The following is a 27210-nucleotide window of genomic DNA, read 5'->3' on the forward strand; positions in this document are numbered from 1 at the left end:
ATATGACACCAGTGAAACTATACACTACTCTTTCAAACAAAGCAGAAAGGACTGCAAAATGCTTCAAAACAAAGCTTGACATGTTTATGGAAGGGATAATATGCTAAAATAAAGGTGGTCCCAATTTAGTAAATGGCTTATGCAATATACCAAGTTCTGGCACGGATCTTTGAGAACTCTTGGTGCTCTGGTAAAGTGCCCGATGACTGGAAGAAGGCCAACGTTGTGCCTATCTTCAAGAAAGGGACGAAAGGGGATCTGGCAAACTACAGGCCCATCAGCCTGACGTCTATCCCAGGGAAGGTCTTAGAAAAGATTATCAGAGGCCATTCTTAACAGACTGGCTGATGGCAACATCCTGAGGGATAGCCAGCACAGGTTTGTTGCGGGTAGGTCTTGCTTGACCAATCTTATTTCCTTTTACAACCAGGTGACTTATCACCTGGACAAGGGGGAAAAGATTGATGTCATATATCTTGACTTTAAAAAAGCCTTTGATCTGGTATCCCACGATCACCTCTTAGCAAAACTGGCTAACTGTGGCCTCAGCCTCACCACGATACACTGGCTGGGGAACTGGCTCTGTGGTAGGACCCAGAGGGTGGTGGTTAATGTAAGTCAATCGCCATGGTGCCCTGTGACCAGTGGGATCCCTCAAGGCTCTGTCCTTGGGCCTACACTATTTAACATCTTCATTAATGATGTGGACATTGGTATCAGAAGTAGACTGGCCAAGTTCTCTGAGATAAAGCATCCACACCTGAGGACAGCGGGGTGACCCAGGCTGACTTTGACAGGCTCAGGAAATGGGCGGACAAGAACCTGACGGTGTTTAACACTGAAAAATGTAAGGTTTTTCACCTTTGGAAGAAAAACCTGCAGCATCCTTATAGGTTTGGCAGTGCTATGCTGGCTAGCACTATGAGTGAAAGGGACTTGGGGGTCATGATTGACCGTAAGATGAACATGAGCCTTCAATGTGATGCTGCGGCTAGTAAAGCAAGCCAAGGGATGACAAAGTCAAATGGTCAAACTCCTCCATGACCATTTCAGGATGGACATAAGGAAGAACTTCTTTACTGTCCAAGGCCCCAAGGTTTGGAATACACTGTCGCCAGAGGTGGTTCAAGCACCTACTTTGAATGTCTTCAAGAGAGCTGTGGATATTTCTCTTGCTGGGATCCTCTGATCCCTGCTGACTTCCTGACCCTGGGGCAGGAGGTTGGACTCAATGATCTTCCAAGGTCCCTTCCAGCCCTGTCTATGAAATCTATTAAATCCTTTTAGATGGGCCTGTGAAAAGGAAGAAAGTGACCTCGTGATGAAAGCACTGAATGGTGAGTCAGAAAGTCTGCATTCTGTTCCTAGGACTTCCACTTACTGGCTGCTTAGCTACAGACACACTATTTGCGAATCAAAATGCTTGCATACAGACAGGATTAAAATCTTATTTGCAGAGTAGCAGTGCTCAGCTCCATTCTCTAGAGCCTCATGGTTTGAAAGAACTTCCAAAAATTCTGTAGTATTCAGCTTAAAATATAGTAGTCTTAAAGGGGCACATCATTATACACATCAACTTCAACACCATATATAAAATGAGGGGAATAGTATCTCTGTACCGTTTGTTGTGGTGCTCCACACATTTAAACAAATAAAGTGCTTTTGTGTTCATTAGAAGGAAGATACTGCAGAAGTACAAAATATTCCTTTTCTTGTTATGCCATTAGGCCAGTTAAAAATCTTGGCTGTGGATGACATTGTCAAGTTTCTACAGGGGGCAAGTAAACAGCATATGAAAAAGTCAGAATAGACCTCAGGCTAGAACCTAAATTTTATACTGAAAAACAAGCAGCATATCATAAAATATAGTCACTTTTTCACATTCCTCTGCATTTCCTAGTTCCAATTTCATGGAGGAAAACTGAAATACCATTTGAAATGGCTATTCTTGAAGCTTTTCTGACTTGACAGGCAACAGGAAGTATTGGTGGCTTCACAAAATAGCCTGTTTTCACAAGATTCCCAGCCAGACTTTTCAAACCAAAAGTATTCAGATAAGTTGTTTTTTTCGAGGAAAATCATCCATACTCTTATATTCTTACCTTGGTGGAGAGATTCACTTGACACTAAATGCTACAAACATGATAGTATGAAATAAGTAATACATTCTATAAAGTTTCCAAAACACAGTAAGCTTCCATTTTGCCTGTATTTGTTATTGTTTGGTATCAAACATTAAGACCCTTCTACACTGTAAAAATGATTGTCCGGTGAACCAACTACAATATGGCTACCTGCAATGAATGTTAGTCATGAGTCATGACTGTTACACAGTGCAAAGGAGACTTAACTGTGTTCTAACCACACCTCTGACAAGTACTGCAGCCAAAAACTGCCTGTCAGGCTCTATAGAATGGGTGCAGTTAGAACATAATTAGGTCCCTCTGAGACTTCAACAGAGCAACATGTGCTTTTAATTGTAACTGAAGACAACAATCTCTATGATGAAATTTTGTTTACAGGGGAAGGTTCTCTACTGAGTCCCGCTTTGGCAGTCCCAGCCAAGTTATGGTTCTCAAGAAGCCAGCTGATTTTCTATCCCAGACTTTTGCCAAATTACAGTGGCACATTCTAGGAGCTGCTCTAACTTGCAACCATACTTGAGACCATGCTACTAGCACACACACCACTGGAGGGTATCACTCTTTAAGCCATTCCCTTTCTCAGCCTGGACCACCCCTTCTGGCTGTTCTTTCTGTGCATACTGGTAAAGTCTCCATGCTGTGGATATCCTCAGCAGATAATCTAGAGAGGGTCTGCACTCCAGATTTTCTCAAGTTTAAAACAGGTTCTCAAGTTCTCAACCAGGGTTCTGCAGCACCTTGGGGTGCCTCTCAAGCGTGCTGTGGAGTGCCACATAATGTTAGCACTGTAAGATGTGGAAATATGATTCATAAAATAAACCTAGAAATTTCAAATAGGAATCCATAATGTTAACATTCTGACCAGTTGTGGTCTTTCTGGGTTCTCTGCAATGGAAGAATTGTTGTATCATTGTTCTGTAGTCAAAAATGAGCGAAAACTAAGAGCTTGTATTTTCCAAGGGGTGCCTTGAGCCTAAAATGATAGAGAACCATTGAGTTAGAGGATCCTGCTCAGAGCAAGGACCAGTCTTGATTCAAAGTATTGAGTGGCATAGTATTACAAAACAATCAGGATACCTAATGATACTTTTCAGTCAAGGATGCATCTATTTTCTGTAGTGAACCACAAAAAGTGAAAGCCCCAAGTTTGCTCCACTTCTATACTGAATGTCATCAAAAACTATATCAACAAATCAGGCATAAATGGAGGCTTTATCAAAGACCCCTAATTCAGGTATTGTTAATAGGAAATATGACTCGATAGGAGAGACAACTGAGCATTTTCGTATTTTTAAACATACAGAGGAATTAAATGAAAATCTCTATCTGCCTCCAAAAATTCCCTGTGCAGTGGTATAGGAGTGAAATTATAGGCAAAATGACAGACACTGACCTCTATCTTGGCCTCCAGAGCCCCAAAGTGCTGGTGCCTCTTCATATGGTCCAACTGCAGCTTCTTAATGAATGCACTGTTATTGGCCTCTTCAGAGAGGAGCTGTTTGAGGAAAAGAAAGATTCTTTGTGAGTGGACGGGAAAATAATCCACAAAGAAATTGAAAAGAAGTAATTAGCTTCTTTATACAACCTCAAGCATGCTGCCAAATCTTGCTGTACCAATGCCGCAAAACAAATAGCCTTTTTCAGTTTAACATGTAATGTGAAACAGTACTATACCTTCAGCTATGACTTTTTTGCTGTATACTTTAAGGGCACTTTCATATTATTTTTGGAGGCAAAAAGAGGAAAACCATGCTAGCACTTACATACATGAATGTACAATAATATGTTGTAGTATTGCCAAAATCTGTGACATAAGTAGGATTTATTTCTATTATAATAGCAGTCTGAGTCTCCCAAAAATGATCAGAGCTTCTTTGTGCCAAGTGTGGAGACAATATAGAATAAGGGTTTATCCATGCCCTAAATAGTTTAATTTTCTGGTAAGGCTAAAATTCTGCCTTCATCTGTTGTTCCTGGATATAAGTAGAGAAAATCTTTCTTACATCATATCTTCTATGTGTTTCATCATATAAGAAATACCAGGTGAAAATTACTTATTCAGCCTCATCATTACATCTGGCTACAGGATTAAACTGTTTTAAATTTATATTTAGATATTTATATTTTATTTACCTGAATAAAAGAACAATGGAATTTGCCCAGCAGTACATTTACCTGCCAGCCAGGTGAAATTTTAGAGCTGTTAGACTGCACATTTACAGACTGTCATAGGCACCAAGGAGATCTTCATTTTTCACATGAACATGGTCACCAAGGGTAAGACCACACCATTCCTTTGTGCCTGGCTCTCCATCAGCCCAAAGGGATAGTAATATAAGTCAGCATGTACTTTCCTAAATCTACATGCAACCTGTGTCCTCCTTCACATAACCTCACGCACTGCAGACGTAAATGTCTTCTTGACTGTGAGAAGCAAGACTGTGATAACAGGTGAGCGCTAGGAGTCAGCACTCTGGGTCATGTAGGCTCTGTCCCTTAAGCTCCTGACCTCATTTGGAGATGGGGGAATGATCAGTTGGCTAATCAAGAGATCATCAGTCCATGCAGCTGAAGTAGACCAGCAGTGAACTATCAGCCTTTTCTGGCTATTTTGCCAGGGTGAGATTAGCAACACAACCATATGCCTTCATATCACTGAGCAATCACCACAACAATTGAACAATCATTCTTCTTGGTCTCTGGCCACTGCTTCTTGTGGGATACTACAGCAGGTCCTCCTTACATTACATGTAAATAATGTTGACACAGCTGAAGCCACATTTTGTCATTACAGTGGGCCAAATTCCAACACTTTAGTATTGTTCTTTCCTGCCATTTGAACAAAGATACTATTTTTCACTTGCTATCCTAAAGAAATAGTATATAATGTTAAACAACTGCTGCACCACATGCCTACCATGGTGAATTTTTTCTTAGTATATACAACAGGTAAAGGTCTTTTAAATTCTCTGGGATAAAAGCATATTTGTATAAATATTGGCTATTAATAATAACAGTATGAAATGTACAATTCAGTTCTTAATTTTCAGAATGTGCCTTGTAGACAATTCAAGTCAGATTATAAAATTTAAGAGCACTTACATGCTAGCTGAATATATTTGTTTTATTCTGCAATGAACTGTATATTAAACTTTCCCTCATATGTTTGCATAATAAATCTGAATAGTGTTTCTATTACATTCACACTTGGATGATTTCCTTTGGTGAATTTATGGCATTTGCTTTGTTTCAGGAAGGGGGCAGAAGTAATATTAAGCTTTTATTTAAAAAATTGTAAAAGAAAATTAAAAGTGAATGTCTGATCTGTAGGAGGATAATTAACATACTTCATTTCAACTCTCAGATTTGTATGATGACTATAGTTTTCACTGTTGACACGAGTCTGCTGAATTTTCACTCTTGGGTATTTTTTTAAATATAAAACCTGAGTACACAAATTCATCTCATAATATCTTACTGCTGCAACAGCTTATACCTTCTCGCCATGCCATAAATATCATATATATTTTATCAGGGATGTTTTATCTCCATTAAAAAGATACCCAGGATGGAATTCTCCAATGTGAACAGCTAGGTGTAGCAAGTTCCAGGTCCCAGGGGTGACTGTGATGCCCCTTGGTGGCTACGCAGCTCCTGTTCTGCTTCAGCTCTAGGGTACCATCCCTCTTCCCTTGTCGGAATTGCAAAGCTTTGTTGGAATTGTAAAATGGATGGCAACTTGTGCAGCAGTAACCATGAGATGACTGAGTTCAGGATCCTGAGGAAAGGAAGGAAGGAGAGCAGCAGAGTATGGACCCTAGACTTTAGAAAGCAGACTTTGACTCACTCAGGGAACTCATGGACAGGATTCCCTGGGAAGCCAGTCTGAGGGGGAGAGGAGTCCAGGAGATCTGGCTGTACTTTAAAGAAACCTTTAAAGAATATTGAGTGCAGGAACAAACCATCCCAATGTGTAGAAAGACTAGCAAGTACGACAGAAGACCAGCTTGGCTTAGCACAGAACTCTTCAGTAAACTAAATCACAAAAAGGAAGCTTATAAGAAGTGGAAACTTGGACAAATAACTAGGGAGGAGTATAACAGTATTGCTCAGGCATGATGGGATGAAGTCAGGAAGGCCAAAGCGCAATTAGAGTTGCAGCTAGCAAGGGATGTGAAGGGTAACAAGAAAGGTTTCTACAAGTATGTCAGTAACAAGAGATGGATCAGGGAAAGTGTGGGGCCCTTACTGAATGGGGGAAGCAACCTCCACAAGTCCCAAACAACGCTATTATTTGGACTTGGGCTTTGAGGACTAAAAACCCTCATTACTGCCACTATTTGCACTCCAAATTCTAATTAGTGTTTAGATTCGATTAAATTGTATATGAGATTTATGGCTCTTCAGTCTGGAGTAGTGTGCAGTCTTGCGCCCCCCACTACAGAAAGGATGTGGACAAATTGGAGATAGTCCCACAGAAGGCAACAAAAATAGCTGGGGGGTTGGGACACATGACTTCTGAGGAGAGACTGAGGGAACTGGGCTTGTTGAGTTTGGAGAAGAGAAGACTGAAAGGGGGATATAATAGCAGCCTTCAGCTCCCTGAAGCCGGGTTCCAAAAATGGTGGAGCTGGACTGTTCTCAGCGGTGGCAGATGTCAAAAAAAGGATCAATGGTCTCAAGTTGCAGCAAGGGAAGGTTCAGTTAGATATCAGGAAAAACTTTCTTATTAGGAGATTAGTAAAGCCCTGGAACAGGTTATCTGAGAGGTTGTGGACTCTCCATCCTTGGAGTTATTTAAGACCTGGCTAGACAAAGTCTTAGCTGGCATTATCTAGTTGGGGATGGTCCTGCTTTGAGCAGGGGGTTAGACTACATGACCTCCTGTGGTCCCCTCCACCCTAATTTTCTATGATTCGCTGAATTATTAGAATGTAAAAGGGAAGGCTGCCCAAGGGTCCTAGAGCAAGCCCTACTCCATCTTCTTGCCAACACATCCCTCTCATATTCTGCTGGTCTCAGATCTCCCCTCACAGTAGGTAGGCCCTCCCAGCCTGTCTGTGCCCCAGGGTACTAATCGCCTGAAGGCAGGGGTGGGCAAAATACAGCCTGCAGGCTAGATCTGGCCCAGCAAAGGATTCTATCCAGCCCATGGCAGGTCCCTCAGCCCTGCCCAGCCCAGGCACAGGGGACAGTCCAGGCCATGGTGTGTGCAGCCAGTCCCACCACTTCTGGGCACATAGCAGAGCAGGGGTGGTACAGCAGCTGGACTTGGTTTCCTGGGAGCCCCTGCAGCAACAGCTCACTCTGCCCAGTTATTGCTGCCAGTACCTCTGCCACCACTGGCAGACCCAGTCTGTCTGCCCCACACCCACCACTAGGGGTGCTGGATGGAGCAGGTAGGTGGGGTCTCCATGGAGATTAGCCCAAGACCCATGCAGGCAGGGCACACTCAGCTGGGCAGACAGAATGTGGCCACTGGTGGACAGGGAGTGGTGTCAGGAAGTGGGTTAGGCAGGTGGAGCCAGGGCCAGGAGGGCTGTGATAGTGTGGGGCTAAGGCCCAAGGCAAAGCTGCAATCTGTTCCCCGCATGTCCCTGCCCATGGAATCAGCACTATGTGCAGGGAGCAGATCACAGCTCTCTCCCAAGCCCTGGACCCACATCATCACTGCTTCACAATTCCAGCCCTGGCTCTGACCCTGCCCGCCCATCCATCCCCAGATGCCACTCCCTGCTTGCCCATGACCCCATCTCATCTGCCAAGCATGCCCTATCTGCAGGGGTCTAGAGCCATGCAGATCCCCACCATCTGTCCTGGCAGTAGGATGAATTTCACCACCCCCGCACCCCACACCATGTCAGGTCAGCACCTGCCTTCTTCCCCCACACTTCCCCCAGCCTGCAACAGCTCACTGAAATTACTTAAGTGGCCTTCCAGCCCAAATAACTGCCCACCCCTGCCTTAGTGGCTAATTTTGTGGCCACCAACCTCCTCTGTAGCCACACCCATGTCTTGCAGATGTTGCGTTTCAGTCTCTCCCTTGTTGGGATTTTGACCTTCACGGCCTTTGCCCCTTTTATCTCAATAGGCCTGTTAGCTCAGATACACTGTGCTAGATCTGGCTTCTTGGCCCTTAGCCCCAGTGTCTCCACCCTGCTCAGGCACCAGGCTCCCTAGCCCCAGTGTCTCTGCCCTGCTCAGGCACCAGGCCTCCTGGCTGGTACCACAGTTATGCCATGCAAATGAAACAGTATCAGCCAAAGACCATAATTTTTTTATTCCAGTAAGGTATGAAACTCAAATATTTACATGGTATAAAGTCATAAGAGACAGAACAACATCTTTGTAGAAAAATCATTTAGTATGCCATTTTACAAGAAAGGACTCTATAGCCATATCCCATGTTCAGAAACTTCCCTTTTGCTGGTGCTGCAACTACTTTTTCTAAACAAATTCCTTCATTTTCTCATTGCTGAATTATGAATTGTGAAAAACCACAAAAACTAAATGTCATTGTTTCCAAAATCGCTCTAATCTCTATATGCAGTCCAAGTTCTAGCTGTTGCCACTGCAAATCAAGTCTGCACAGTAAGATGAAACAACTGATCATAGAAAGGAGTTTTGACTGATATAAAAAAAATCATTGGTGACGTTTTCCAGAGCTGTAGTTGCATAATGTTAACAACCGTACTCATGATATTCATTTGAAAAAAATAATCCCTGGAAAATTAATTGTCAGTAGACATTAATAGATACTTTGTTAATTAGGCCACTTAGCCAAGATGAAGTTGAGGGCAACTGACTCAACAAATGTTTAGTATAAAGTCTTGATAGTGCAATATTTTCTAAAAGCTTTCTTTTTGGAGACTGAATTACTCAAGGGAATGCTAATTACAGAGCAAATTGACTGTAGAAATTCAGCCCCGATCAACAATAACCAAGAGCCATTACTATCCAATGACTGTTGTGTCTCCTCTGTAGTGTTGATATAGACCACAATCAGGATTTCACAAACTACTATCCAATGTCTAATATCTCTTCTTTAAGCAAGTAGAAAAACAGCAAGAACTGCTCATCAGCCACCAAGAACACCATTCTCTTTCATTCAAGCCACAGGCCAAGGCAATGCACAGAGACAGGACCCGTTGCTGTAGCAGCTGACTTCCTCCCATTTGCAGAGCAGCAAAGGGGGCCATGCCTATCCTGGTGGTTCTCTGCAGCATTCAGTCACCAGATATTCCAGAAGCAACCAGGGGTGGGCAAAAGAGAACAGACATCCTCTTGCACTGAACCCAGAAGTTCATTATAAATAACTCCTCCTCCAAAATTACTCAAAACTCAGTTCTGCTTCCCATTTTATTCATTATCTCTATGAACTGATGAGACCGAACAAACTGAACAAACTGATGTGCCAGTCCTCAGAAGCATCCAGTTTCACAGCTCCTTTATATTGTGAGTAAGTGATTCCATCTCCCAGCTTTTTCAATGCTAGGCAAATTTTACCAAACAGATTCAGAGCACCTAACTAAAGTTTACTAAAGCTGTTTTCAAAAAGATAGCGCTGAAGTGCTCTAAAGACCTTTCCTCCCTTAGCAATCTTTGCTGTTGTGGTTGCACTCAATGGGTGCATCCACACGAGCACGCACGTGCCTCTTGCCCCACCTCAAACCCCTTTGAGGTGGGTAAAGAGACACGTGCAAGAACAAAAAAATGTTCCCCGCACTTCAAGTTTGCAGCACAGGGAGAATATTAAACCCCTGGATATCACGTGCATGGATGTGTGGACACACCCCATGTGTATTCTCACCCTCTGACTTTTGAATTGAGTTTCAGGGGGTGTGTCTACACATGCACTTTAATGTAGCCTATTCTACTGCACAGTAAAGTGTCACATCAAAAATAGTGCTTATACGCTAATGCACAGTAGAATTAGTCTACTGCACATTAAGCATCACTAAAAAGATGTTCGTTTTTCCTACCATGCATTAGAGTAGCCTAACGTGACTTTATGTAGTACCTCATATTAGAGGTACTAAACTTAATATGCAGGAGCAAAGGCACATTAATGAACATGCAGACATGCCCAGGTTTGAGAAAAATCTGAACTTCTGAAATAAAATTTAATTTAAAATGTCAAGGTTTCCTTTTTAATGCACCCACCCTGTCAACATGGCACAGACTTTTTGGAAACTGTCCGATTTATCTAAACTACTTTATTAATGGCCATCATTAGTATCTTACAATTTGCCAGCTCTTTGATAAATCTAACCAAATACCATCTGGTACTTCAGAAACCTCCAAGCTTCCCCTCTATTTATTGTTCCTGCCCCAGGCTCTGTTGCTTCTTCGTATCCCGGTATGTCTGATCCTAAAAGAACAGCCCAATGGTATAAATAAAGTCTCACTGAACTTTTGAATCAAAACTATGGTTATACATAAAACAGTTCAGATCTGGACTTTTCCAAAGTATGTGGAAAACTGAAGTCTAGAATTTTGGTGCAGGCTCACTGAATCAAGCATGTGTGCCTTACAATATTAGAGAAATAGTGCCACATGCCATGTTTTTCCTTGTTGTTATTGCTCTGCAGTTCTTGATACTTCCCATCAGGAGCACTGACTATGAAGCAAAATGTATGAAAAGGTAATAAGTATAAGGTTAAAAAGACCTTGGAAGTTGCAGGATGTAAATAAGCAGCCAATTATTCTGTGACTAATGCCTACCTGCTAAGTTGGAACACATTCAGGTATGTCTCTGCAATTGTTTTGATTAATTCTTAAGAATGCTTGATTGTCTTGTCTACAGCAAAAAACATAAATATATTAATTAATTAGTATTTATAAAGCAATGTTTATTTTTAGTTCTGCTTCAGTAACTTGAATCTTCCTAAATGGTGTCCTTGTAAACAAAAATGATTAGCTCAGTATAGGGTTGTTTCTTTTTTTTTTTCCAGCCAACTTGAAAATATTTTTCTAGACTGGTGTGCTATTTTTTTCACCTTAGAAGAATAAACAAATAATGATGTTGGCTTGACTATGCATTTAAATTGAATAATTTGCAATAATGTTCCAAAATGCTACTGGGAGGGAATTCAAAAGACTGTTTGCAAAAAATTGTTCATTTTTAAATTAATTTCTAAAAAAATAGAAGCAGCAAGCAGCTGGATGGGTCAGGGGATTGATAATGGCACATGCAGCCTTTTCATTTGTAGGTCACCACTCATAATCCAACCCAGGTTGGTAGTGTCTGAAAGCTGTTCCTATGGGAAGGGTATTGTGTGGCCTTTATAATATTTAATCACAATAATCCTTGCCTAATAGAGGAAATCATACTCTTGCTACAGAATCTGATTTTTTTTTAAATCACCCCTCTGCAGAGAAGTAATTTTCATAATATATTTATAGTCTTTCAATTAGGGACATCCTAAAGTGTCCACAATTCTAGTCCTAATATTAAAGCATAATAATTTTTGAGACAGGCATTCCAGATCTGTGCATCTAACAGTGTCATTATTACTCCATATGGATGATGATCATCGTCATCATCACTGCATGTGGACACACATGAACTTTAGTGACCATGTGGGCTTATTATATTGGTTTCTGCTATATTTCATAGATGTTAGGGTCAGAAGGGCCCTCATTAGGTCATTGAGTCTGAGCCCCTGCCCTGCCCCATCCCCCAGCCTGTAAGTGTGTTGGTGGTTCTTTTTGCCCAAGTGCAGCACTTTGCACTTGTCTTTGTTAAACTACATCCTATTTCGTTTTGCCCATTTTTCCAACCTCTCCAGATCCACCTGGATCCGTTCCCTACCCTCTGGTGTGTTAACTTTGCCCCACAATCTGGTATCATCCGTGAACTTGAACAGGGTGCTCTCCATGTCCTCATCCAAGTCACCGATGAAGAAACAAGGTAAAAGATACATTTGAAACAAGGTAAAAGATACTATATATAATATGAATCAGATGGGAATGAGAATAGGGACGGATTGTCTGATATGTCCCTTTTTAACATCTGATGAAGTTAGCTACTTCTTACAAAAGCTTATGTGCATCTGATTTTGTTAGGTCTACAAGGGGCAAATCTACCCTACCTCTGGGGATTTAAGACAGTCACAAAGATTTTGTTCTCTACTCTCACTTAAAAAATTGAAACACTTGGATACATTTTACTTTCTGCTTATTCCCACCTGAAACCCAAGTCAGTATCAAAGACTTCACATAACTCAAGAAAGACTGCCCTGATGGCCAGACCCCAGATCAACTCAGAAAAAACTCTAGATTCTAGCAACCCTAACCGTGAAAAAGTTCTTTCCGATGTCCAACGTAGATCTGCTTTCTATCAGCTTGTGGCCATCGTTTAAGATTATTCCAAGGGGTGCTCTGGTAACAGAGCATCTCCTATTCCTTGCTGCCCATCCCCTCACCCCCCGATGAGTTTGTATACTGCCACAAGATCCCACCTCAGCCTTCTCTTGCAGAGGCTGAAAAGGTTGAGATCCCTTTTCAGATACGCCTTTCCTCATAAGGCCTTCCCTGCAGGCCTCTAGCCATAACAGTGGCCCTCCTCTGGACTCTCTCAAGGTTGTCCACATCCTTCTTGAATTGCGGCACCCAGAATTGAACACAGTACTCTAGCTGTGGCCTGACCAGTGCCACATAGAGGGGGAGCATCACCTCCCTGGACCTATTCGTGATGCACCTACTAATGCATGACAAAGTGTGGTTAGCTCTGCTAATTACTTCATCACAGTGACAAAACATATTCATCTTGGAGTTGACAACAACTCCAAGATCTCTTTCTGCCACTGTGCTGCTGAGAAGGTCATCCCCCAGCCTATAGGTATGCTGGTGATTCCCTCTCCCTAGGTGCAGCACCTTGTACTTGTCCTTGTTGAACTGCATCCTATTTTTCTCTGCCCACTTCTTTAACCTGTTCAGATCCACCTGGGTTTGGTTTCTTCCCATCAGTGTGTTTGCTTTGCCCCATAGTTTGGCATTATCTGTGAATTTGGACAGAGTGCTTTCCATGCTCTCATCCAGGTCCCTGATGAAGATATTGAACAGCACCAGCCCAAAGATTGAGCCTTGGGGGACCCTACAGCCCACATCTTTCAAGGTCGACACTAACCTATCCACCACACTCTCTGGGTATTACCTTTAAGCCAATTTGCCACCCACATGACTCTGTAATTGTCTATGACACAGCTGTTCAATTTGTTTATAAGAATAGGATGGGATACCATGTCAAAGGCCTTCTTAAAGTCCAAATAGATGACATCTACCTTGACTCCTGCATCTAAGCATTTAATGACCTGGTCATAGAAAGAAACAAGGTTAGTCAGGCAGGATCTACCAGCTATGAACCCATCCTGGTTGCCCTTCAGCAGTATATTACCCACTGGACTCCTACAAATGTGATCCTTGATAATTTTTTCAAGGGTTTTCCCAAGGATAGAGGTGAGACTAACCAGTCTATAGTTACCTGGATCTCCTTATTCCCCTTCTTGGTCATAGGGACCACATTGGCCCTTTTCCAGGCTGTGACCTCACCTGAGCACCATGACTGCTCAAATGGTCGTGCCAGTGGCTCTGCTATGACACTGGCTAATTCTTTCAGCACCCTTGGAGGGAGCTCATTTGGTCCTGCTGATTTAAAACACATCCAGCCCCTCCAAGTGTCTTTTTACTAGGTCAGCACTGACAGTCAGTGGGCTGGTGTTTCTCCTGCTTCTGTCAAAAATGCATTTGGAAGATTTGTCTAAAGAAGAGTTCAAGAATACAGAGGCAAAAAACTGATTAAAGAGCTCTGCTTTGGCGCTCCTATCCATCACCAATTGCCCTTGTCTATCCTGTAGGGGTCCTTATATTGGCCTGCACCTTCTTTTTATATACCTGAAGAAGGACTTGTTGTTGTCCTTAATTTTTATCACCAGCCTGAGATCTAATGCTGCTTTGGACTGATTCCCTGCAAGTGTGAGCCAAGGAGGTATACTCCTCCTTGGTAGCTACCCCCTGCTTCCACAGCCTGTATGCCCATTTTTGCCCTTAGGCTTTCCTGGATTTCCATGTTTATCCCAGAGGGTTTCTTGGCCCCTTTGCCCCCTTTTCTAGAAACAGTGGGATTGCCTCCTTCTGCACCCAAAGGATCACTTCCTTGAGGAACAACCACCCTTCCTGGCCCCCATTTTGTCAATGCTCTTGAGCTTTAATGCCCCATTAACTAAGCTCCTAAACACACTGAAGTTAGCCTTTCTGAAGTCTAGCACTTCTGCCCTGCTGAACACAGGGAGGTTGAAGAGAATATTATAACTCATATAACTTTTCTGAATGCCCTTGAAGATAAAGCAGTGAAACAGTGCATGTTTAATCACAGTGAAGGGTAATAGAGATCAGAGAGCCAGGAAGGGAGCTCAGCTTACTCCAGGCATACTCTGTTAAATCCAATATGGTATAAAAATGCTTTATAGTCCATGCAGCATACTTTCCTTGGATAAGGACCATCACACAGTGAAATTAAAAGTAATTAGAGTCCCTTTAGTGAACAGTCTTTATAAAGAATCTCCTTTATTCTTTAGCATCTGGTTTTAAAAATTACAGAAAAGGCATTTTTATGCTAAATAAAATTTGTTTACATTTAGATTCTTAAAACTACAAATGGCTTTCATTGCAGTTCTTACAACCTAGAAAAATCATCAGTAAAACCCTACACACATGACCAGAGGTATAACTAGGCAAATCCCTGGCCTGGACAGCAGGGGTCCACAGGGCAATGACTGCAGCCGGGCTGCTGGCAGCATCACAGTGGCTGAGAGAAGTGACCATGACTGCTATTTTGCAATTGTCCCTTCCCCCAAGTCAGAATCTGGGGCTGTGTGACATTGTCAAGACTGACTGACAGGCCCAGGACAAACATACATTATCTGCCTTACATCTTTTGCAGGCTGTGAGTTACACTAGAGATTCTGGCCATCAATAGACAATCACTGGTACAGTTTAGGCTGGTGGTGCTCAACCTTTTTCCCCAGCATGCTGGATGATCCAAGTGCCTGGTCTGACTACAGGCCAGACAGTGGTTCTGATCCAGTGCCTGGGACTGGCATGGCAGGCACCATCTGGCCCAGGGCATGGCCCAGCCTTATGGGGAGAAGGGGGTGCAGCTTGGCTCTGACCAGGCAAATGGGGTTTGGGAATTTGGTAGGGGGGAAGGTGGCCATATTAATGGCCACCACTCCCCCACCACCAAATTTCCTGACTTCTGAGGAGCCCCGCAGGCTAGATCCAATAGCTCCACGGACCACAGCTGGCCTGCAGGCCAGGGGTTGAGCAGCCCTGGCTTGGTCAAACAAAAGCAATGTGAACTATGACTCCCTCTCTTGTAGCTCAACTCCAGCAAGAAAGCAGGAGCTTTGCTTATCTAAGCTAAGGGATTGGAGAGATGGTACTCACTAGTCACTCATGGCTGAAATGCCCAGTGCAAACGAAACCTGACGCAGAAATTTTAATTGTTCTTCTACATGATCTTCTGATGAATGTAGAGTACTACAGGCACCAGGGCAAGTACTGCATGCTGCAGTGTACTCTGCTCCAATTTTGCACTAGGAACAATCATAGTAACACAGGTAAAATAATACTTTTTTTTCCTGAGTTGTAGGAAAGATAATGTACAATAGCTGTTAAGATTATTCCCAAACCAGATTATTCCCAAACCAGTGGAAGGAAATGGCTAATTTACCACGAACTTTTTGAAATTTCACTGAGGTTTTGGAACACTGTGGTATGATATGCATTTTTGCAAAATAACTTCTTTAAAAGGCTGACTTGTTAGATATCTGTGTGGTGGATAACCAGCAAAACTCTTAAAGTTCCTGTTCTCTCGTTCAAAATACTCTGTTTCATACAATGACTAATCTGAAGCATTGATTTTGATGCTGACATTTAAATGGACAACTTGCTGCTGAAAAACAGTGGCATGTATTTTCCACTTTAAGGAACAGATGCAGCTGCTATATTTATGAACTGTTGATTTATTAACTTATAAAAATGCCTATCAAAGACTATGAAGGTTAAACAATTTTAGTACTCAGAGTGTGACAATAAAAAACAGCCATGACAGATTCCCAACCACCATTAAAATACGTATTATGCCTGTAAACCATTTTCTTAGGCAAGATGCAGAAAGAGTTCTCAATGGTAGTGAAATTTCCTTACTTTCTTTTCCATGCTTTGCTAGTTTAGACTCTACCACAAATCGTTTTGCAAGATTGACACATAAAGGCTCCGATGGTAGATAAAAGCTTGATGCTTTCTAATGCTCTGCTGCCAAGGAAACAATTTCTCTATCACCTGCTATACCACATATGTGCTTGCACCTTTTTTCCACTGCAGATGGTGAAACTTTACATGCACTAAGATGGACTTATTGCTGTACAGTTTTTTTCCTCTTCATGGGGATCCTGACATCTTTAAAATGTTTAAGCACCCAGAATTTTCTCAAGCATTAAGACTTAGGATATGGCATCTGAATAAATAAGTCTAGTCCTCTTACAAAAGATACTGGGTTTGCCAGCCCTAGGATTAAGGCATTTGTAATATTTCTTTCTGTATTTATTCACAGCACACAATATATATTAAAGGCAAGAAGTAGTAAAGTTTGCATTACAGTTGCATAAATGTATCTCAGTCCCAGGGGACAGTTCAGCCTATGACCATTCAGTCCTTGAGCTCCATTGAAAAGGGTGACAGTTACCAAATGTGTTGGTGTTTTCTGAGTCATGGACATTAGCCACTGTGAAGTGGACTGAAGCTACCAGATATACTTCACTTGAATCATCAGAAAGCCATGTGACAACAACATCTTTTGGAACCTACCAACATGCTGACAGGCACATTGAGAGGAGGTTGATGCATATGCACATGCATACATACCTGTCTGTACTCAAATGTGCACATGCAGGTGGAATCTAAATCTCACCTACTTCCCTGATTATTACCTCTTTGCTGAGGAGAATATCAAAGTGTACAACACATGCTTGTGAGCAAAATATATAAGCTTGTGCATGGGTACAAGAGGAATTCTTAGCCTTGGGTAGACATTTAGTTAATGTAAAAAATCTAGCCCCATGCACACAAAGTACTTTGAGATATACCTTTATGACAATTCCCTTAGTTTTTCAGCCTAAAGAATTACATACTTTGGGGCTTTTACATTACAATTATATCTACCTGTTAATCATTCCCTTAATTTCCTCATGCTTTCTCCATTAATCAGAGGCCATTATTCTCTCCCCCTCTTTCCCCCCACTCATGGCTCTCACACACACAGAAGAAAGGAAGTCCTGTAAGTATAATGTTAAATAGCATATTGTAAGCCTGTTTAAATCTTTTTCTATATAGCAGGTCAGGTACCAAATAAGGACTCATTTGCAGGAGTCATCAACAGCATGAAAAGAAACCATTGATGAATAATGGCAGCAATACTGAATGCTGTATGACTAATTGCATATTTGATATTCATGAGATTAATTAATTAGATGCTTTATTCCCAATGAATTACCTGGATTCAAAGAAAGCCATCAGGTGTGAGATATGTTAGATGTACATGAGTTAACATATATCAGTCTATTACTACAAAATTTAATTTAGCTTTGCCCTTAGACTTTAGTTGCCTAGAGACTGAAAAAATAGCAAAAGCATTCAAGATGTATTCTATTTTTCTTTTTTTATTTTCATTCTTTCGTGTGTGTGTGTGTACAAAGAATATATTCTTAAATATAAGATGCGTGTATGAAAAAGAATGAAAATAAAGAAGAAAAAGAGAATATGTTTTGAGTTCCTTTGTTGTTCTCTATATATAATTTTTTAAATTTCTACACACACACACATATATAAAATAGCAAAGGAACTGTAGCCACAGCAGCAGCGGCGGTGGCTGGGGCAGGGAAGGACTGGGCCTCCTCTCACCCTTGGGCCTGGGCCTACTCCTCCCCCATCCCCCTCCCCCACATCAGCCCCAAGCCTGATCCTCCCTTTCCCAAGCAGGTCTGATGCAGGAGGGGGGCAAGGAATGGGTGTGCCATGGCGTCAGCAATGACGGTGGGGCCAGGGGAGGACTGGGCTTGGGACCGATGTGGGGTGAGGGGGGGGCGAGCCCGAGCTGGGGGAAAAGCTGGCCCACCATAGCAGTGGGGGGTGGACAGCGGGCCCGGCCCAGTCCAGCTCAACACAGCAGCTGTGGGAGGAGGGGAAAAGCGAGCCTCCTCTCCCCATCGGGCCTGGGCCCACTCCTCCCCCACCCCCAATCCCCTGCATCTGCTTGGCTTCTCTCCACCTCAGGCCCAGTCCTCCTCTGCATCAAGCCCGGGCCCGCTCCTCCCTTCCCCCTGCCGCTGCAGCAGGGAGGAAAGGAGTAGGCCCAGACCTCAGGCAGCAGGAGGGAAGGAGGAGTGGGCCCAGGGCTCTGTCCCCACCCGCTCCTCCCACCCCACCCCATCATTCTTGATGGGCAATTGTATATCTGTATATCTATATAGCTATATATCTTCTAGCCATGTTTTTATAGTGACACTTAAGTGGAATGTGCTCTACTTGCCTACAATTTCCCAGTTGCTGCCACCAGTGTGGGTCTGCCATTTTTTTATATTTGTACAGTAGGTTGTATTGGTCAGACCCAAGAATCATAGCATCATGAAGAAGTAGGTCTGGAAGGGACCTTGACAGGTCATCTAATCCAACCCCCAAAAATCATGGGGTCCATTATACTGGGCATGAGATCTATGCAGAGGACAAGAAATCAACTTAAAGAATTTTGAGATTTGATTTTGTTTTGCACTGCAGTGAAACCCCAGCATTTTGAATGAAGGAAAATTCCATGTATTTTTCTTTTTTTGGCTGAAATTATTTACTATGAACTGAAATGCCACTAACTGTGGAGACTACAACCTGTTTGCCAACAGGGGTTTCAAGTGTCTGGCAAGCATGGAAATGCCATCCTTCTTCTCAAACTCCATAGAATCCATGTGACAAATACTTCAGGCTACCCCCAAGCTGCCAGATATTCAAGAGCAAATAGAATTTCATACCTTCTTATGTGTCAGCAATTTAAAGTGGCACATAAAGTGGCACCTAGCATACACCACCAGAGCATTGTGTTATGGTACAAGAGGAATAGAAAATGGGCACTAGGTACAAAACACAAATGGTAGTTGGAACTCTAGTAGGTGACACCGGTGTCAGGGTGGGGAGAAAAGACTGGTCCGCAGTAAATTCATGGTTAAAGTACAGTATCATGGAACTCTGATGAGCTACAATAAACATATCTAAAATAATTATCCCTAAGAAAGGAATTCCTGGCATCTGCATACCTTCTGGCAAACACACAGCTCATAGGAAGGAAATGTAATATCAAAAAATCTTCAGGCTAGCTTTTCAAAAAAGATCAAGATCCAAGATATGCAGGAATTGAAATGGAATCAATTTAAAATTGTTAGAATATTTCAATCAGGAGCTCCTAAGTATAAAAGAGGCATTATAATGGTCCTAATTCTTTTTAAATTGATAAATCAAACTGGATTCTTGTGATTATAAAAAATGGATTACTCTCTGGGGACAAGTTTGAACAGCTTCTTGAATGAAGCTTTGTCTGGGAAAAAAGGCAGCAGTTACAAACGTTATGCTTTGGAGGAAGGTCTATCTTAAGCCAACTATACGTTAAACAGCTAGCTTTGTGAAATTCATAGCTGCAGGCTTACCTACAGCATTATCACAGTACATCCAATCTGAAAAAAAATTGACAGCTTTCTTCAATAGCGAGTCAACATGAATTATTACAAACAAAAGAAAATTGGCAAATCTAAACTAGCCCCGCTGTCAAAGAAAAGAAAATATCTCCAAATTAAGGCTTTGTTTTCAAAGCTGCTTAATCTAAAGGTTGCTAAGAAACCAGAAACATCAAATACTATACTTTAGTTATTTGACAATACAGATAACTTATAGATATAATTTGTCTTTGGCTATATTTCTTCTGAAATAGAATAATAGAAAATTAGGGTTGTGAGAGACTTCAAGAGGTCATCTAGTCAAACCCACTGCTCAAAGCAGAACCATCCCCAACTAGATCATCCCAGCCAAGACTTTGTCTAGCCAGGTCTTAAAAACCTCCAAGGATGGAGATTCCACAGCCACTCTGGGTAACCTGTTCCAGTTTTACTACCCTCCTAGTGAGAAATGTCTTCCTGATATCTAACCTAAACTTTCCTTGCTGCAACTTGAGACCATTGCTCCTTGTTCTGTCATCTGCCACTACTGAGAACAGGCTAGCTCCATCCTCTTGGAACCCCCTGGGTCAGGTAGTTGAAGGCTGCTATTAAATCGTCTCTCAGTCTCTCTTCCCTAGACTAAATAAGCCCAGTTCCCTCAGCCTCTCCTCATAAGTCTTGTCCCCCAGCCCCATCACCACTTTTGTTACCCTCCTCTGGACTCTCCAATTTGTCCACATCTTTTCTGTAGTGGGGGACCCAAAACTGGGCACAGTACTCCAGATGTGGCCTCACCAGTGTTGAATGGAGAGAAATAATCACTTCCCTTGGCCTACTGGCAACACACCTACCAATGCAGTCCAATATGTCTTTAGCCTTCTTGGCAACAAGGGCACATTGTTGGCTCATATTCAGCTTATCGTCCACCGTAACCTCCAGGTCCTTTTCTGCTGAGCTGCTGCCCAGCCAGTCAGCTCCCAGCTTGTACCGGTGCATAGGACCTAAGTGCAGGACTTCGCACTTTTCTTTGTTGAACCACATGAGATTCCTTTCGGCCCAATCCTCCAATTTGTCTAGGTCTCTCTGAATCCTAGCTCTACCCTCCAGTGTATCTACTACTTCCCCCAGCTTGGTGTCATCTGGAAGCCTGCTGAGGGTGCACTCTGTGCCATCTTCTAGGTCAGTGATGAATATGTTGAACAAAACCAGCCCCAAGACTGACCCCTTGGGCACTCCACTTGATACTGGTTGCCAACTACACATCAAGCCATTGATTACTAACTACACTCTAATCATGATGTTCCAGCCAGTTTTCTATCCATCTTACAGCCCTTTCATCCAACATGTACTTTCTTAGCTTGCCTGCGAGAATCTTGTGGGAGACTATATGAAAAGTCTTGCTAAAATCAAGGTATACCACATTCGCTCGTCTCCCCACATCCACAAAGATAGCCATCTCATCATAGAAGGAAATCAGGTTAGTCAGGCATGACTGGCCCTTGGCAAATCCATGCTGACTGTTACTAATCACCTTCTCATCCAAGTGCTTAGAAATGGGTTCCTTGAGGATCTGCTCCATGATTTTTCCAGGAACTCAGGTGAGGCTGACCAGTCTGTAGTTCCCTGGATCCTCCTTTTTCTCTTTCTTAAATACGTTTGCCCTTTTCCAGTCATTGGGAACCTCTTATGATCACCATGAGTTTTCAAAGATGATGGTCAGTGGCCAACTCCATCATTCAACACATCAGCCAACTCCCTCATCACTCTCAGGTGCACCCCATCTATCCATATGGACTTTTATATATCCAGCTTGTCTAAATAGTCCCTTAACCGGTTCTTTCACCACTGTTGGCTGATCACCTTCTCCCGAGACTGTGCTGCCAGGTGCAGTAGTCTGGGAGCTGACCTTGCCTGAGAAGACTGAGGTGAAAAAGGCATTAAGTATTTCTGCCTTTTCTGCATCCTCTGTCACTAGGTTGCCTCCCCCACTCAGTAAGGCCCCACACTTTTCCTGTTCCATCTCTTGGGGAAGCAATCCTTACAGTCCCCATTTTTCGAGATCCCACAACATGCATTCTGGGATCAGAGAGTTCCAAGAGGCAAAATAAACATGGGTCATGTGGGGATAAAGAAGGAAATGAAAAAACTCACACAGCTGCGAGGGGATACCTCAATTTTCTGAACATCAGATGCCCTCAGATTTAAAGGAAGGGAGGAAGGAAAGAAACACTCACATCCAGTGACCTGAAAGATGCATGCACTGAATGCTTGACTGGAGGTTTCTGATTTTATGATGAGAGAAATAAGATATTCTGAAGTTTTAACAATTATTCAAGATAGGTCATTTGGAAAGCTGGTTTCTTCCCCCTCAGGGTAGCATGGCATTCCTTTGATATGAACTAGGAAAAACAAAGCACAAAACTGTGTTACTGCAGTTTTGCATTGTCCACTGCTAAGAATGCTCTCTGTTGTTGGTTTACTTTTACAATGTTTTCAGTGAATGTAATGCCGTTGACATTGTCAGCTTTGATGTGGCTGCAGGGATAGAGTCTGATATTCTGATACTCCAAACATAGACAGAGCCTAAGCAATAGGGCCCCACCAGACAAGCAAGACATTTGGTATTGAAATAGGACTCAGAAGAATGGAATTCTGCTTCTGACTCTCTGCATGGCTTATGGGCAACACCATACCTAGATGCCTGGTGGCCCCAGTGTGAACTTTTAGTATTGGGCCCTCCTTTGCCAGAGATAATGATAATAATAATAAATAATTTTCGTGCCTCCTTTCTGTCTGGGCCCCAGGTGGCTGCCCGATTAGCCCATCCCTGCATCTGGCTCTGCTTATTGGCAAGTCTGGACAGAATTTTAATTTCAGCTACTGGATAAGCAAAGTGTAGTTGGAAATGGACTTTGAGTTACCTAAGTACTGCATGCAAGTGATTCTGTTACTTTTTCTAGGAGCATAAGTGCCCCCACAATAGGAATAGGAACCTCCTCTGGAGTCATAAAGACATCTCTTTATTCCTATAACAGTTGCACTTATGTGCCCAGACAGGGTAATAGAATCATTCTTACCTGAGACTTGGATAACTCAGTCAATCTCAAGCTGAACTTGGGTTGTCTACCAAATGGAACAGAATTCTGATCCCTGTGCTTCAGTTACCAAGATGTAAGATGGAAATGACACTAAATTCCTTCCTCCTATCCATTGTGTCTTTGACCTATTTAGGCTGTGAGGAAGCCATCTGCCCATCGAGTAACACAATGGGATTCTAATCTTCACTGGCGCTTCTAAGCTCCACCTTAATACAAATTATACTAATTTGCAGACCATGGAGATGTCAAGGCTAATTGCAGCTTAACTTTTAGCTATTAAAAAGTAAATTACTAGCCTGTTGCTTTGCAATAATTGTCTTGAAAATGTAAAATGATTGTTATACTTTTTCCAGTGATTGTTCTTAAACCTCTTAAACTACTTTCAGCCCCTGACTGCTAACTCAGGGTTGTCCATTAAACCCATGGATATGGAGTGTGGCTCCTGAGTTTTGGGAAGGCTTTTTTGTGACCAGCTGGATCTCCTGGGCTGGGACAGATGGCGCTGAGGCCATAGGAAGCTATTTACAAACTGATTGCAGACACTACAATTAAACTTCTAATCCAGTCTGTTGGAGCTGGCACCACAATGGAGGAGAGAGCTCTGCTGCAAGAGAATACTGGCACCCTCCCCCCAAACTGACAAGAACGAGAAAAGAACCAATAGACACTGATGACAGAAATCCCTATGTTAGATGAAGCTGGAGGCAAGAAGGCACCATGGAAGGACTGGAAGGAGAAATGGAAACAGAAGGTTATGAGAGAGAGGATGGGGGACAGCCCACAGAGAAAAAAATAGGAAAATGGAAACAGCTGAGAACTGGAACATGGAATGAAGAAATCAAAGAGGAACTGATATAATTTAATTTCACCCCTCTATTTTCTTCATTCCTATGGTTACCAACTGTCCTAGATCTAAAGTAAACAATGGAATGTTTATTTGAAGCACTACACTAGTAGTGCTCAGGTTTTTTTAATTCAATATTTATAGGAAATTATCTTAATATTCACCACGAATGGCCAGCCATGGAAAAGTTTGGTCCCTAGCTCAAATATTTACACTTTCCTGTACATAGTCTCAAGCTAGAGGTCTTACAGCCATAACACATGGGGATGTAGAGATATCCCAATTATTTTCCCTTTAGCACCAGATGCACATTTACTGAGGAATCTAGAAAGGAAGCGACATAGGAAGAGCTATGGGGCCTATGCACTACCTGAGAATCTGGCCACTTGTGTTCAGTGGGCTAATAGGCCAGACATTCTATCCCATGTTTACAGAAATAAATTTCTCTTCAGCATATTTTTATTGGCACTGTCCTCCCACCTTTAAGAAGGAACCTATTATATTAGGGCATTACCTAAACTTGTTCTTCGGTCATACCAAGTCAGTGAAATGGCAAGGAATAAGAGATATGAGAATTATAGACTTCCAGACTGATTCAGCTATTGATAAATAGGAGATCTGTGAGCACGTCTACATGTTCGCTCCACTGCACAGTTGGTACTGAGAGTCATTTAGTGCTTGCTTTAGCAACAGGGCTTTAGCAAGTACTAAATGATTGCACAGTTCTGGCAGTACATGGGTTGTTTCTAACCCTACTGTGCAGTAGCTCATTGCTACTGCGTAGCAGTGACAGCATCACAGTTAGTACCCTCCTACACTATGTCACTATAGTGATGAGCTACATTGCCATAGCTCATTGCTATGATGATGTAGTGTCTCATGTAGACACACTCTATAGGTATTATACATATATTCCTTTGTACCTTCTTTATCTCTTAGGTGATGCAGTACTCAGAGATAAGGATCAGGGAATCCATGCTACAACTGAACCATAGGAGAGACATGTTCACAAGACTGCCTAAAAGGGGACTTTTTCCACTCTCTTGAACGTACATTTTGATTCACCTCTTCTCAGTTCCTAAGAGTAACTGCCACTGACTTTTGTTTAATCAGCTATACTTGATGTTATCAGTGTTAGCACTTAGCAGGTCATTAATTATCTCTGATTTATCCTGCATGTACTGGAAACCTTTGGGAGTGTTGCTTTTTTAATAGAGTGTGTGTTGGAACATTTTTGTATTATACACTTCTAATGCAGGCTGACAGGAGAGGAGAGCAAAAGTGGTTTGGATTTTATTTTTATTTTTTTCCAGAGGATTGTTTTGAAGTGGTTCGGGTAACATCTCACTGTTTGATGGCTGAGGCTGAGACAGATTCAGACTTGCAGTCAGTCACTGGTGTTTCAGGTCCCCCTGAATGGGACTTACTTGCTGGGGGAATTTTAAAGACCAATGTACCTCATTAGTATTGCCAACAAAATAGTTTCTTTAATTTATCATTTCAAACCATATTTTATTTATTACTAAAATTATAAAATCTTTGTGGCAGAGATTTTTGTTTCAAGTATTACTAGTGGGTCAGATCCAAAGCCCCTTGCAAATCAGTGGGTACATCTACACATGTGCTTTACTATGGAGCTGACTAATTAGCTCCGTAGGCAAGAATCACCATCTACACCTGCATCCGTATTAGGGTGCAGTAAATTAATTAACTCTGCTGTAGGATAGTACTGTCCAGGACAAGTACTATCCTATAGCAAAGTAGTTATGTGCACCGAAATGCACGTGTAGACGGTAACTGGAACTGACTGGGGCACAATGGTGCTACAGTATGGGGACTGCCTGCCAGCTAGCCCCGCACTATAGCACCCTTGTGCCCCAGCCAGTCCCTCTGCCACCTGACCCTACCACCTAGAGCCCAGGCCTACCTCCAGGCTCCCTGCCAACCTGGGCCTCCTCTGCCCCAGCATAATGTGCTGCAGCCCCAGGCACATGTGTAAACACTGCACCCAGGACAAATAAACTCTAGGATGAACTGTGTTGGAGTTTATTTCAGTATGATAATTGTATGTGTAGATGTACCCAATGAGTCCTCCACTGCACATTAGGGCTGTGCGAAGCTTCAGACCAAGATTCAGATTTGGAAAAGATTTGGATGATTCAGAGGCCGAATCTGCAAGTCTGAATCGAATCGCTAGCTGCTTTTGGCTTTCCAAATCGATTCAGAGCTTCCAAATTGATTCGGAAAAGATTCGGCAATTCAGAGATTCAGAGGGCTGTTTGTATGGGGAAACAGAAACTTAGGAGAGGGAGAGGGAGCAGGGGGGAGGGGGAGCAGGGGAAGAAAGACTGACATGTCTAATTGGCCAGTGAGCATGATTTCTCTCTGACTGCCTTTCCAATTACAGTGTCTGGGGGGAAGGACATAGAAACAGCATAAAAGCCTCTGTGTACAGGCTTGCTCTGCCTTTTGTGAGCTGGCTGTGTCTGATCAACAGCATCAGAAAGGTACTGTGCTGCCTGGCTTGCTTCATAGAGTCAGTCGGTTGGAACTTGCCTGCTCCTTTTTGTTGTTTGAAAGGATTGGATAGAATTTAGCTTAGCTTAGTTTAGAATCTCTTTACTTAATACTGTCCAATTCATTTCTTTCAATTTATATTTGTTCTCTTTTTTGTTTTGCAAACTTTAAAAAAAGAAAGCTCAGTGTTTTCCCTGCCAGCATGATCCATCACTCTTCAGGGAGGCACACAGATTGCGCGCGCGCACACACACACACTTATAATATATACACATAGAAGAAAAAAATCAGTAGAAGAGTCAGATTATATATAGTAGTTATTAATATTATTACAGTTAGTTTACATAGAGACTGAAGACAACACAGAAATCAGATTCAGATTGAGACTAACACAGAACTCAGGGTCTTAGAAGAAGGAGAGATATCATTTTAGGTACACATTACAATACAAAAGAAGAACAAGAAGTACAATAGTAGTCACACATTCACATTAATAGAACATCACAGAAGAAGACACCACATATAGTTATTAATAATCAAAGCAGAGTCCAGTGCACGTACACAACACAGAGGGAATAAAACACATAACAGTGTCACACTTCACGTTCATAATTCATAGTAAATAAATACATCACACCAGAGAAGAAGACAGACAGACAGACAGCACTTATTTTTTACACAGTTCTTAATACTTATTACTGAATCAATCAAACAATCAAAGAAGAGTCCAGTGCATGCACGCAACACAGAGGGAATAAAACACACAACACAAAAAGAGTGACACACACACACCTTTTGCAGCACAGGAAAGATCAATATGAAGCATGATGGAAAGGCAGGTGCCAGGTATT

This window comes from Gavialis gangeticus, unplaced genomic scaffold (assembly GCF_001723915.1).
Source record: "Gavialis gangeticus isolate Ggan-Ray unplaced genomic scaffold, GavGan_comp1, whole genome shotgun sequence".
In the NCBI taxonomy this organism is placed as follows: Eukaryota; Metazoa; Chordata; order Crocodylia; family Gavialidae; genus Gavialis; species Gavialis gangeticus.